At 34.5% G+C, this 15,043-nt stretch overlaps 1 non-coding gene across 1 annotated transcript; it reads right to left on the reverse strand.

Annotated features, from left to right (window-relative positions):
- Window positions 1-9,289: 9,289 nt before the first annotated feature.
- Window positions 9,290-9,361, reverse strand: Trnap-ugg (transfer RNA proline (anticodon UGG)). The gene has a single exon. It is a non-coding gene; the product is annotated as a tRNA-Pro (tRNA).
- Between the last annotated feature and the right edge of the window lie 5,682 nt (window positions 9,362-15,043).

Raw genomic sequence — 15,043 nt, forward strand, 5'->3', positions numbered from 1 at the left:
TGAAATTGTTTGGAGTGTGTTGGCTTAGGTGAAAGTTTGAAATTGTTTATTCTTCCCTCTGCTTTTACACGAATGGGTATTGGAATTATTACCCTTAGGATTAAGTATAGAATCTGATTGAAACACAATTTTGTTTACCTTTCGACTTTGTAAGTGTATGTTACTTTGCTGCGCCCTTGTAGGCGACGCGAAACCCCCAAACGATACTTGTATCCCATAATTATCAATGTACATTCTAAATTATTGTGTTTGATTATTAGAACCGTATTGGTAAAAAAACCCAATGTGGGCTTGACTTGTAATCTCTGCAGATGAAGTGGATTTATTGAACTTTCATATTGAAAGATAAATTATTTTAGACTATCTCCTGGTGTAAATAGCATATGGGTCTCACAGATTTCCACTTTTAATGCTACGAAGAATTCACAAAAGTGAATGTCAGTATATGTTTATACTTTCTCTCCTACAAATCCAAATAAGTTGGCTCCAAATTGGGAAATTTACAAGAGTTCTTGCGCTTTCGGGCACATGCGGGATAAAAATGTGTTCCTTGAATTAGTACTTAAATATCTAAAGAGTATAATACTGGAAGTAATATAAAAATATTGAATTTATATTAATTAAGATCATACTAAATTGTGAACCTCTGGCGCGGCGGGGTGTCCTAAGTAGTTCGAAAAACGTTCCTCAGATAGAGAGTTCACTTTATATTATTAGTCAGACGGCCATAATAAGCAGTTCTAATATTATCAATGGTTTTGTTGGCGTATTTAACCAACCATAGTGGCCTCCTGCAACAAAACTGTATACTCCAACTAAGGTGTCTACAACGCTTCACACAGCTAGACAGTTCACCCTATATCATCATAACTAAGTAGTTCTAATATTATCAATGGTTTTGTTAGCGTATTTAACCATAGTGGCCTCCTGCAACAAAACTGTATACTCCGACTAAGATGTCTATAGTGCATTCAAACAGCCGTGGCACCTGAGGGATTAGGAGGCCCCAAGGGTTTCCATGGGGTCTCCTAATCCGTCAGGTACCACGGCTGTTTGAACGGAGTATACCTTACTCGAACAACGCTTCACACAGCTAGAAAGTTTACTAAGCTTACTCAAGTGGTCACCAAGTCCAAGATGCGGGCGGGCGGAACCAAGCTGTTCCAATTAACCAACATGGCCTGCTGTGTCGTATTGATTTATTTTATAACCTCCAAAATTTCTCTTCTTCCTGCTTTCACAAGTTTCACTGCCGTATTACATTTGCACAGAATTAGCTATACGCCATGATTTTGTGTAGGAGTAGGGCGATTCTACGATGGAACTCGTTTCAGTTCATGTTGGCTTTGGCTCATGTAGCGATTGTTGCACAATTGGACGAAATAAATCAAAATTGGTAATGATTTTTCCGATTTGAAGTTCTGAGTTAAGCCATTGCCAAGATGTGAATTTACATTTTGTTTGTAAGTTTATATTTTGTGGCAAAACGCCTAAAGATTGCTGTGAAGTGATTTCGATGTTTAGGTAAAAGTTATTACCACCGACAGTTTGTAACGTTTTATTTGGTAGAAAGATACCTGTCCTTACATATTTGCCCCTGGTTTCAACGTTACAATTTTTTTATAGGCTGGGTTTTCACTGGTTTTCAAATTTGCCCAACAATCAGAAAGTCGCCATGTCCTGAGAGAAGTAATCGACCTTAGATGGTTCGAAACTGGGCTTAGCAGTCTTTGATTGTATGGGCTTAGGATACGTAGAGATATTTATTTTTATATGCGTAAGACATTTCTAGTTAAGATTGGTTGCAAACTTCTTTCAGGAAACAGGGTCCAGAACTCTCAATTTCTAACGGATATTTCTGGTATCAAACTAACGATCGAGACGCGACCCACTGGCAACGTAACCACTAGCAAAGTACCCACTAGCAAAGTACCCACTAGCAATGTACCCACTAGCAAGTTACCCACTAGCAAAGTACCCACTAGCAAGTTACCCACTAGGAAAGTACCCAATAGCAACGCACCCACTAGCAACGTACCCAATAGCAACGCACCCACTAGCAACGTACCCACTAGCACACTAGAAACGTACCCAACATCAATCAACTGATCAACTGATTTCATGCGATGTTATTAATTTGGCCACACAGTATTATAAATAACTTCGTAATATTCACAACATAGCATCAGACGTACTTCAATATTATAAAGCCAAAGCTAATAGGTAAAACAAGGCCACGTGTTTTAAGTGATCTATTATTCATTATAATACGGAAGAAAACGTTTGTCTATACAAAACTCTCAGTAATATTTCTTTAAATTACTTCCACTCGATTAATATTTCCACTTTCACCACAACATATCCTCTTCTGAAGGTATTCCTCTGACCTTCCAACGATTACGCACGCTCCATTCGTCTTGCTAAGGTGTTGTGTCGCCGGTGGTCCAGTAATCAGCTGACAATCAGCTGTTGTTCAGATAATAAGATAATTGATTCAGCTGTCGAAGCAAGATGGACGGCATTGCTACCAAGATAGCCGAATAAATCAAGCGGAAATATTCGATGTTGAAAGGGTGGTAATCGTTAAGTGTTTTTCTTTTGGGACCGGTGCTAAATACTTAGTGGACACATTGTTGAGGTCTCAAGTATAAATTTCAGTTCTAAAAGTTTAGACGGAAAATATTTTAGGTTTGCAAGGTTTTCTATTGTAAATGCTCTTACCAAGCAAACATGCAGTATATTACGACTGACATGTTATACTTTTCTTATATAATAGGTACTTTAAAACAGTAATTTTCACATTCTAACATTTGAAGGTAGTATTGTTGTGTCTAATGTCCAGTAACGCTTGTGAGACTAAAGTTGACTTTCTCTAAATCATGGTGGATTCCTCAAGTAATATCTTGGATTAGGGAGCTAGAATTTGTTGTGTAGCTACAGAAACACGTGTTCTTACAGAATAATGTGTTTTTTTTGTTTGTTTTTTTTTTTAGAATCTTTGTTCTTCCCTTGGCTTAGATGATCATAATTTCATGTCTACTCCAGTATCCAAAAAGAAAGATAATACCATCAGCAGCTGAATATAACAACTCGAACTCCACACACATATTAACAAGAATATAAGCTAAATTAGTTTAAATCGAGTCGGTTGGGTTTCAAGTTACAAAACATTCTTGGAGTAAAGTTGAAAATGTCAAATGATAAGCTTTACATCTTCATCAGTCTTGACCTAATCGTGGCAGAAACAGATCAAGTGACTTCTGAAGAATGTTTATTCAGATGTCTGGAGTAGTGTGGAATCCACAATTAATCAAGCCTCTCACTTTATAATGCATTGCTTATTTTGTAGTATCAAAACACACTGGGGATAAAGAATGAGTGGAATGGTCATTGTTTAAGAAAATTATTCATTAATGTCTACAGAGGGTGGTGCTGAACAAATCCTGTCCGCCCATGCATTATCTACGGCTTCATTGTGAGTCCGAGGTTTGTACTTCATTTGACAACATAGTTTCCCTTTGGTTGGTTTGTTAAGAGATGTGTTTTACTGACATCCTTATATGTCTTGTCACAAGAACTGTGATATGTTATCTTAGCTTACGAGTAGACAAGTAAAGCAAATTTTTTCATCATATATTTTATGGGGGATAAATTTGACCTACCGTTAAAGGACTAGGACTCACAATGAGTTACTAATAACTCTAAAACACATGCAATAATGCATATCAGCTAATCGGTAATGAAGGAAAGAAGGAAGGACTGTCAACTTATAAGCTTGTTATTCCATACAAGACTATCAGCTATACTCGTGATTATTGTTGCGTTAAAAACACCATGAATAAAGTTATCACTAATATTGTAAGTGAGAAAGTTTGGATGTATGGGGATGGATGGATGTTTGTGACAAGTAAAAGCGAAAAATACTGGTCGGATTGGGCTGAAATTTGGTGCGGTAATAGCTCGGACTCCGCCCCAGTGGCTCTGGAGTTTCCCATGTTAACCTTATGAGTATTCATATTTAAAAGGAATAAAAGATTTTTTCAAGCTGTTTCGGCTACACAAGTTGGTTTTATGATATTAAATACTAGCTGTGTGCCCGTTCTACGCACGAGGATCTTATAGTAGTCAGTTGAAACCTTCTTATATTAAGAACAGCATTTGGTTTGCATACTTTCAGATATGCTGGCAAAACTATTATATATATACCTTCGCAAATATAGTATCTTACAGTTTCAAGCCAAAACAAATGCTTCGCAATTAAATGTCAACCGGGTCGTGTTGGTCCATATGTTAAATGGTGAAATCCAATGATTAAACTAAAAAATGCTTTATAGATCCATGAGGCACAGCCCTAAGGTTGGCCTATAATTGAAAGTTACTTTCCACAATGGTTACAAGTATTTAAAGTACTACCTCAACCTCACCATTTAACACTTTATTCCGATTGACATTTTCATTATCAAATCTGCTCTTGTCCTTTCCGTGAAACACTGATAAATAAGGACATTAATGCGTTACCAACAGACATACACACAAAAATACAGAATTTAATTCGGGAATTTGCTACGCTTTAAGTATAACAAGTACATATAAAATAAGTATTTGAAATCTTTGTTAATGTAATCAAATTTGATCATAACAATTTATATTTGCTTAGACCGAAGATTACCCGAAATGCTGTCGAAATGACGGCTTATTATATGAAATGAAGTATTATAAACGATTTAGATTGGTAATTTATAATACAAATTACCAAAATAGGCCACGAACTATTGATACATAAACAACGTAAAGCATAAAAAATGCATGATGGTTTGCTCAACAAATGTTTTACTCAAATGCGTTATCATTTTCTTAGCATAAACTAACAATTTGGAATTCAGACAGAACAAGCAAAACTTATACAGTTAAGACATCAATTAAATTGAATACGGCTGTAATAAATAAGATGCAACACCAACGATAACTAATTTGTAAATTACAGTGATGTGTTGGTACGTAAAAACGATTCTTGCTGCTACCAATACATGGGTTTGAAAATGAGTCATTTCTGACCCTAAACTAGTCACCCTTGACTATATTAAGGTCTGGAGACAGAATAAAAAGGTACGTAAGCTATCATATCATTCGTACATCAGTCCTGGTCGCAATATTGTTCAAAAAATAAATTAATCACACATTGAATATCTTCAGATACTAAAATGATACTAAGGGTATTTTCATTATATGAACTCAATTTATATAGTACTATCATAGATGAAGTAATATAATAGATACTCTATCACAGTTGAATGCTGCACAAAAGATAAATCGTACATCCATGTGTTTTATTGTCAATTTATTTGCCAATTAAGTCGTTTTTCTTCATTAATCTTTGAACTAAGTGGGGAAATTAAATTTTCATTTAGTTTTTATTGAAGTGTAAAATTAATGAACATTAGTAATCTGATTTGTAAGTAATCGTTAATGAAATATCGTTTCTCTTTTTTGAGAGTATGCAGTTTAAAGTCTGTTTATGCTTTAAAATAACGATTACGGTTTAAATAATTAATAAAAAATACTTTTGGTAATAATATATATAGACTATTCGATAATTGCGTTCAATTAGGTACTTTCCAACCCGTTATGAAAATTCCGTTTTGCTAAAATATTTGACATATTTTTGTCTCCGTCTCTATTTACTATCAAATCCAGAGACGGTTTATTTAGTAACTAGTCAGATTAGTGTTGAAATATTACAATCAGACAATCTCAACTCTCGCGAGATGACCTATCGATATGTCATCGGTTAACATGGTGAAAAATGAATCGCATTCCGAGGGTTAATTGCAAGACATAACCTCAAAGCAACGCATGTTAGTGGTAACGGTGTGCAAAAATGACTTCACGACTGAGCTTACATGAGTTACATTAAAAATATCGAACAGATTATAAACTCATAAACCAGCTGAAGACATTTAAGGCGTGTTTATACCAATTTACAATTGAACGGGTTGTAGACTTCTCTTGTATAGGTTATTAAAGTAATGTGGGCTAAAATTATTACAAACGAATGGAAATAAGTAACTAAGCTAATCTGACCTCACCATTACAAACATTAGGGTCAGGTGTCTGTCCATCTCTGTTTGACCTCACCATTACAAACATTAGGGTCAGGTGTCTGTCCATCTCTGTTTGACCTCACCATTACAAACATTAGGGTCAGGTGTCTGTCCATCTCTGTTTGACCTCACCATTACAAACATTAGGGTCAGGTGTCTGTCCATCTCTGTTTGACCTCACCATTACAAACATTAGGGTCAGGTGTCTGTCCATCTCTGTTTTCCACGACACTAAACCACGGCTAAACCCACCCGTACGAACGTTTATAATATAAAGCACTAGCGGAATACCCGTCCTTCGTACGTGGTTGGCGTATAAGAATAAAATGCTTATATCAGCTATACTCGTGCTTTGCGTTTGCAATGGGAGAGGACACGGTTTGAGGAAATTTGGTTCTTATAATTTACTGTATGCTATAGTATAACACATCTACCGTACCCATAATGATCTACCACTGCACCTAAACAATACAAATGTAAGTTATCGAATATTCGCACAATATCAACACGAAAACATAAACTTAACTTTAAACAATCCTACTTTGACAGTTCTCATTGTATCACAGCTTTTTGTTGCTGTTTGGTTCAAATTACTTAGCTGTTTTCATAAATGAAAAAAATAATAGCGCTGCACCCTGTTGGTAAATCTCATTACTTTTTAATGCTTTTGCATATCATAGAACCAACTTTTTTAGTTTAAACAGCTGGCTGAATCTTTAATTCTCTTTAAATATGAATACTCATAAGGTTAACATGGTGAACAACATAGCCATTGGGGCAGAGCCCGAAACGATTTTTGAGATAAGAATATGCCTATATGTTAATCGGGAATGTAAGCTATCATCATGCCAAATTTCAGCCCAATCCGTCCAGTAGTTTATGCGTGATTGAACTTCAAACAAACAAACAAACAAATAAACAAACAAACACACAAACTTTCACATTTATAATATTAGTAAGATAAGATAAAAGGCAAAGCCCTCACTGACTCACTCACTCATGACTAATTCTCCCACTTCCTATTTACCTAGGAGGCTGAAATTCGGTACACCGATTCTTTGGGCATTAAATAGGAAAACTAAGTAGTTTTATTCTGATCGGGCTTTCGGGCTCCGCCCCAGTGGCTCTGGAGTTTCCCATGTTAACCTTGTGATTTTTCATAATTAAAAGGAATTAATGAATCTTAACAGCTGTTTCAATTAAACAAGTTGGTTCTGTTCTGTGATGTTAAATAGCATTAAAGTTACAAGGATTACCAACATGGTGCAGCACTATTATTTTTTTTTAATTTATGACAACAGCTAATTTTCAACCAAAAGGTGAGTGAGCGTAGCGAACGAGCTCCAACCTAAAGGTGAGTGAGCGTAGCGAACGAACTTCAACCAGGACGTGATTGAGCATTACGAATACTTATGAAGTTAAATGGGGCAAAGCCCGCGGGTACAGCTAGTCACTCATATAAGGTTAACATTGTAAAGCTCTAACATACGTTTTAGGACTTATTGTTTAAGATTCTTGTTGGCAAATTGGCAGATACTAGGAACACACACATTTACAAAAATATCTCCAAACATCCCACTCATAACAGTGCATCCATATCGATGTTAATTATTAACATATTTTGCGTCCCTAGCTCACACTAGTGATAACGTCGTGCAATACCGATAACAGTAGAGACTGAATGTTAACGATAATAATCAACAAGGTTTAATATATTCAACTTCAAACCCCAAAATATTTAGGCAGAATAGAAAAAATTAAATTAATTTGTTTAATCGTTCAACGTAGCTTTTAGCGAATTTCCCTATAGGGAAGTAGCTATTACCGTAGGTCTCATGGTAAGACCTAGGCCCGGGACCGATTTACTTTTCCATTTTGATGTCCCCAGAGGCCAAAAACACCATTCGTTCAAATTTTTATATATGTATATATATATATCTATATATATATATGTGTGTGTGTGTGTATGTGTCCATCCGCACGATAACTTGAGTAACTTTTGACCGATTTTGATAACATTTGGTATGAAGGTGTAAGGCGGGATAAACTTGAACGAGCTCGCGAACCAGCATGAAGGGACTATGGAAACGGGGGTAAACGGGGGGTTTTATGGGGTAAAAATAGGTTTTTCCCATTTTTCACCTAAAAAACATAAAATTTAGCAATTTCTTTTCAAACCATTTTGTAGAGCTTAAAAAACAAATAATTTAGTATATTGAAGTGTTATTATGCGCCTAATGGTTACGGAGAAAATTTTAAAAAATTTAAATTTTAAATTCCTATGTTATTCTTATGGAGAACAAGTAAACTGTTGTAGTTTGCTTGTTTATGAACACATTTTGATCAAATTTGGAAAATATTTTTATTTCTTACTAACTATTAACATTTTACAAAAAAAAAAAAAACAAATAACAGTTTTACCCTCCCTGATGCAGCAAACCTAAGTACTTGTTAAACTATTTTTATTTAAATAGGAAATAAATGTTATATTTTTAAGTAGACATTTTAGTGTAAATCCAATCAGGCAAATGGAAATTCGCTTAGTCTGCAGGTTTGCTGCGGCGGGCGGGGGTATTTTAACATGATTATAGATTGAAACAATAAATCAACATTAGACGATCAGCTGTAGATGTTCATTGTTAGAGCATCAACCGTGTCGTAGTAGTTCCGCGCATCGCTACTAGGAGCGCTGTGGCTGACGCCGCGGGAGGCACGAACTGTAATGATCTAACTTCAAACTTACCTTACCACGATTTCACGCAGAAATACAATACAGTAAGTAACGTTTAGAAGGACAATTGCATTCAGCATTTATTAGATTTTTATGTTTTTTACACAACCTAATATAATATTTATTATATTATGTTTTAACATAAACTAATATCAATTTTAATAAGTAGTTTTTGTAACAATCGTACAATAGTAATTAAAGTATTTCATGCCTCAGCCTAAAATGTACATCAACACTTATACATTCCTATACAGAACTTCTTACCTAATTAATAGAATTATTGTTACTTCTATTACTCAAACTACATTTTGTTTGCAATACATTATAATCTGTGGACATCAATATAAACATTAAAATTCTCGAAAAATAACTGTGTGGCTCTGTATTTAAACAAAACAGTAACAATTTATAAAATACCACTAATATGTAGGCTAATTTAGTTGTATAAAAAGTTCGCGGGCCCCTCCGGGATTTGAACCCGGGACCTCCTGCACCCAAAGCAGGAATCATACCCCTAGACCAAGAGGCCACTTATTGGTAAAATGATAACATTTGCTATTAGAACTTTGCACTGAATCCAACATTTTGTGATTATTTGAAAAATTATTATTACATTTTATGGAATGCAATAATTAATTAACAGATTCAAATTATTCCAGCAAAATAAATTTGAATAACATTCAAAAGCGCACGCCCTACTTGCACGGCCTACTTGCCAGTAATGGTTACAATAAGCATTACATTATACCTTTACAAAACCAGTAATAAACATTGCAGTGTGAGTCCCTTATAATTAACCTGTTTTATGTTTTTAAAGTTTTATAACTCAAAAATAAAGATTTTTATCCAATTAATAATAGTGAAAACCTAACATAATTTTTCCTTAATTATATTTTGGTAGAAATTTTTATTTATTTATATGTGTTGTGACTATAAGCCAGAGTTCAGCCAATAAACTGATTATAATTTCATGTGAAGTGGAGTTTAACTTACACAATTAAATCAAAATATTAAAATCAACTTTGGCCTGATAAGATCTGCCAGAATAAAAGATTCTTTTCTGACTTGTGAATGTTTGCGGTATATGAGAGTAAATAAATCAGGCAGTATTTGAAGAAATGTTAAAAAAAAACTACATAAGGGATCCAAGCCATTGTCTGCTGGGTGAGTGATGCTATCTTCAAATCTGAAGATTCTATACCCAGATACAGATATCATAAAAGTTTGACATTAGATAAAAGACAAAAGTTTAGACCCTCTTTTACAAAGAAAAATCAAGATGACAATGTGTAAAAAATCAAACATTTAAACATTCCTAATCACTTCTATAGAAATTGACCAGGGTATAAAGTTGAGCCTTAATATATGCATTTAATTTATTCATAGTTAGTTAATCATTCCAAATGAATTGTTTAAAGTCAATTACAAATACTGTACATACTTTAGTTTTTCCCTAGTGCTTGTTTTCTTGTCACTGGTAGTTGTTTGTGTCTGATGTATGAGGGAACACCCTTGTACTACTGACCGAGAGCTTCCAAGCATGACCAAGGCTCTTCCTGCCAGTGGTCAGAATCAGAATCAGAATACTTTATTCTTGAACATAAAGTACAGAATAGGCATCAAACATTCATTGTTAGCAAACTCTGCTTTCCACCTGTGCAAAATATATGTTCAAATTAATTTTAAATACAATAATATCAAAACAAACTTTACTTACATTTTATGTTTTAGTAAATTAATACAGCTTGTGCTATGTGCATTGTCTTCCCTGCCACAAGTTTTCAAGCCTGTTATGCCAGACACACCTATTCCTATTTTATGTGCCAATTGCATCTTATGCTAGGAGGATTAAACATTAGCCTTACATAGTAACTTTGGAAACCTGGGCATAGAGCATTGGTATATCAAGATAGAATATAATACAGAAATCTTAGCTGCATATATAGCCCAGTCAATGAATGCAAAAAAACACCCTTTTTCGCAACTAAATGGTGGAAAGCTAGATTTTGTATATGTGATAGAACCACATGAGAGGTGTATTTTCCCAAAAGTCCCCACTTCTACCCCTTGAGCTTTCCCCCCCACCCCCCTCCAAACATAGAAATTGCAGTGTTTTACTTAATTGATCATAACTCGAATACTATGTAAGCTATCGAGCTGCAATTTGTTTTGTTTTATTTCTGGTTAGTTTTCCTACAACTTTTGTATTTACAACATTTTTCTAAAACCAATACTTAGGGAGATATAAAATTTAAACTTCGTTAATAGCTTTGTTTCAGAGTGCAAAATTTGGTTTTTCTCTATGTATACTTTTAAATAGAAATAATACGCAAATATGATTCAAACAAAAGTTTTAGTACGTTTTTCAAGGTTTACAAATATATTATTGGTTAGTCATCTAGGTGACCGGGTGAAGAGCTGGGCGTCGGCAAAGAGAGCGTGTGCGGGCTAGTTGAACACATCTGCGCTGAACGTCATCGCATCTAGCCCAGCCAATAAACGCACAAACTGCCTTTTTTCGTAGCTAAATAGTGGAAAGCTGAGTTTGTTATATGTGATGGAACCACTTAAGACGTGTATTTTCAAAAAGTTCCCGATTCTCCCCCTTGAGCTTTCACCCCCAACCCCTTCCCAACCTGGAAATTACAGTCGTTCACTTTACTGGATATAATTCAAGTTCTATGCATGCCATCGTAGTGAAATTTGATTTGTATTATTTATAATAAGTTTATCTACATCTTTTGTGCTAAAGAATTTCTTATAAAACTATATCCAAAGAAATATAACATTTTAACTTTTTTTGATAATGTTTATGTTTTATAGTACACAATTTTGTATTACCCTCTATATAATTTTTCCAAATAAAATACGCAAAATGTGACAAAACAAAATTTTAGTATGTTTTTTAAGGTTTATAAATATATATTTGGTTAGTCGACTGAACGAACTGGTGTTAGGCGTCGGTAAAGAGAGCGCGTGCAGGCTTCTTCAAAGCATCCGCGCAGCGCAGCCCCGCCCGTCGATGCGTCGCGTCGTAGGCACCGACATCGCTAAGTTCTCAAAGGTTGTATACAAATGCTAAGGCTTTGTACTTTGTACTTTACTACAATAACAATCTGTATCCAAGCTTAACCGTGAACTGCAAAAACAATTATTATTTAGATGGAACCTTTTCATTTAATTTTTTATAACTAGTTTTGGTTCAGGTAGATTAATCTCTACCTACTTACTTGTTATACTTGTTATACTTGCAATACTTGTAAGACTTGATTAATTCATCTTTGACCAATGGAAGTTTGATAGATTGAGGTATAGAACACTAGGCCTTATAAACACTTTAAAAATCACTATAAACATACTCTTTGCTCTTCCTTACGTTACAATGCTCTTCCTTTCCGTTATCTACCACTAATGGGACTCGCTTTGTTCTACAAGATTTATACTAACTGCACTGCGCCTCGCAGCCAGTAAAGATCTAAACAGTAAACTGCAAAAAATACTTATTAGATGAAACCTAATCATTTGTACGTTTCTTAAATTTATTGTTAGTTTTAACTCGTTTCTCATTTGAATTAATAATTAAGTTAATTATTTCTGTCAACGGCTATACCTATTGACAAAAATATGCATGGATACATATATTACATTACATAAAGCTGGGTAAGAAACATACTGAACCCAATGATGAGATGACCCAATTCATCTTTCACCACCACTTACCATCTTTTATGTATATTTACAGTATTGTGAGTAAGTGTGAATTTATGTTTTAAGTGTTAGGCTATTAGACGTATTTTATTTTATTTACTTTCCAATTAATTAATGTAATAAGGTATATATCCAAAAGTTATAAATAAGTAAGTAAAAAACTCTATTTGTGTCCCCATACATGCAGGCAAGACTATTTACGGGATACATACAGGCAGATTACTCAAATTTCCTTTCTTAACATATTGTGTAGATGTGTCAATCAAATTGTGTTTTTTTCCTAAAAATTGGCAGCAATGTATTACGAATCTGCTTTACGGCACTAATACGTAGTCGATATCAATCATTTTTAGAGACTCTATACTGTGAATCTTGGTGAGGTTCTGTTCTCTAATATTTTATTGTTTTCACGTTATCTCAAAAATGAGTCAGCATAATAGTTCTTTATTGATTTGTGGTAGACATTATGCAAACGTTTAACATCGCTAATAAAGATGAAGGCGCTTATTAAGTGTTTTAAAATCTCCTCTATTTAGCCTTAATAAAAAAATTGTTGACATTGACTGGTTTTAATTTGTATTCCTTACCATGATTAAAAATGGCTTATAAATATTACCGACAGTTTTCTACGTTGTTCGTGATATTATTTTAACACAGGCTTACAACTCATGGCAGAGCAGAAAGCTAACCCTTGCTAGCGGGAAGCGTGAAGAGAGGGACATATCAATGGGACGCAGTTTGTATCAAGGATTAGTGGGTCGACGAAAACTTTTTACTGAACGCGAGGTGCTTCATTTAGTCACGGTTTGGCTTGGAAACAGATTGTTTTGGTAGTAAAATAGGGTACAAATGAGGAAGTCTTAGGATTTGTATAAAAAAGGCAAGAACTTAGCGGTGCCGGTCCTTGTTATTATGCATCGACGGGCAGGGCTGCGCAGATGATTTAGAAGCCTGCATGCGCTGTCTTTGCCGACGCCCACACTACATTAGTTTATTTCAGATGACTAACCAAATATATATTTATAAACCTTAAAAACATACTAAAATTTTGTTTTGTCACATTTTGCGTATTTTATTTGGAAAAATATATAGAGGGTAAAACAAAATTGTGCACTCTAAAACATAAACATTATCAAAAAAAGTTAAAATGTTATATCTCTTTGTACATAGTTTTATAAGAAAACCTTTAGTACAAAAGTTGTAGATAAACTAATTATAAATAATACAAATCAAATTTCACTACGATGGCATGCATAGAACTTGAATTATATCCAGTAAAGTGAACGACTGTAATTTCCAGGTTTGGAAGGGGTTGGGGGTGAAAGCTCAAGGGGGAGAATCGGGAACTTTTTGAAAATACACGTCTTAAGTTGTTCCATCACGTATAACAAACTCAGCTTTCCACTATTTAGCTACGGAAAAAGGCAGTTTGTGCGTTTATTGGCTGGGCTAGATGCGATGACGTAGCGCAGATGTGTTCAACTAGCCCGCACACGCTCTCTTTGCCGACGCCCAGCTCTTCACCCGGTCACCTAGATGACTAACCAATAATATATTTGTAAACCTTGAAAAACGTACTAAAACTTTTGTTTGAATCATATTTGCGTATTATTTCTATTTAAAAGTATACATAGAGAAAAACCAAATTTTGCACTCTGAAACAAAGCTTTTAACGAAATTAAAATTGTATATCTCCCTAAGTATTGGTTTTAGAAAAATGTTGTAAATACAAAAGTTGTAGGAAAACTAACCAGAAATAAAACAAAACAAATTGCAGCTCGATAGCTTACATAGCATTCGAGTTATGATCAATTAAGTAAAACACTGCAATTTCTATGTTTGGAGGGGGGTGGGGGGGAAAGCTCAAGGGGTAGAAGTGGGGACTTTTGGGAAAATACACCTCTCATGTGGTTCCATAACATATAAAAAATCCAGCTTTCCACCATTTAGTTGCGATAAAAAACATTTATTGACTGGGCTAATAGCTGAGTGGTTTAAGTGACAATCAAAAGGTTGCCAGTTTGATAGTGCAAGTTTGACTTCACATTCATGGCAAGGTTATTTAAGGAGTATGATCATGCAAACCTCTATTTTCTCACCTACCGTATGTTAAATCATTTTAAATTCATAAACAAGTAATTTACAGTCAACACTAAACTCATTGTCAGAACTACCAACTTAACTTACTGGATGCTACAGTGGTACCAACTTATCAGATTGGATGGTCACCAACTTGACCGTGCCAACTTTCTACTAAAATGTCAAACTGTTACATAATAGTATATAACATTATATATTACCTTTACTAATGCACTCTACAATAAACACAAGTCTGAGGTGTCCTGTTTGCCATTTTTGTAACACATCAGATGTACCAGAGAATTCACAATGATGTAATGAACTTTTTATTTAACTTATTTATTTTTTTTATATATAGTTTATTATTTATTACAATGGAAATTTTACAAAAAGAGTAGAGTACAATCAGAATTCAACAATTAAT

The sequence above is a fragment of the Macrosteles quadrilineatus genome, unplaced genomic scaffold (assembly GCF_028750875.1).
Source record: "Macrosteles quadrilineatus isolate MER2022 unplaced genomic scaffold, UCM_ALF_1.0 Scaffold_2__2_contigs__length_208266976, whole genome shotgun sequence".
Lineage (NCBI taxonomy): Eukaryota > Metazoa > Arthropoda > Insecta > Hemiptera > Cicadellidae > Macrosteles > Macrosteles quadrilineatus.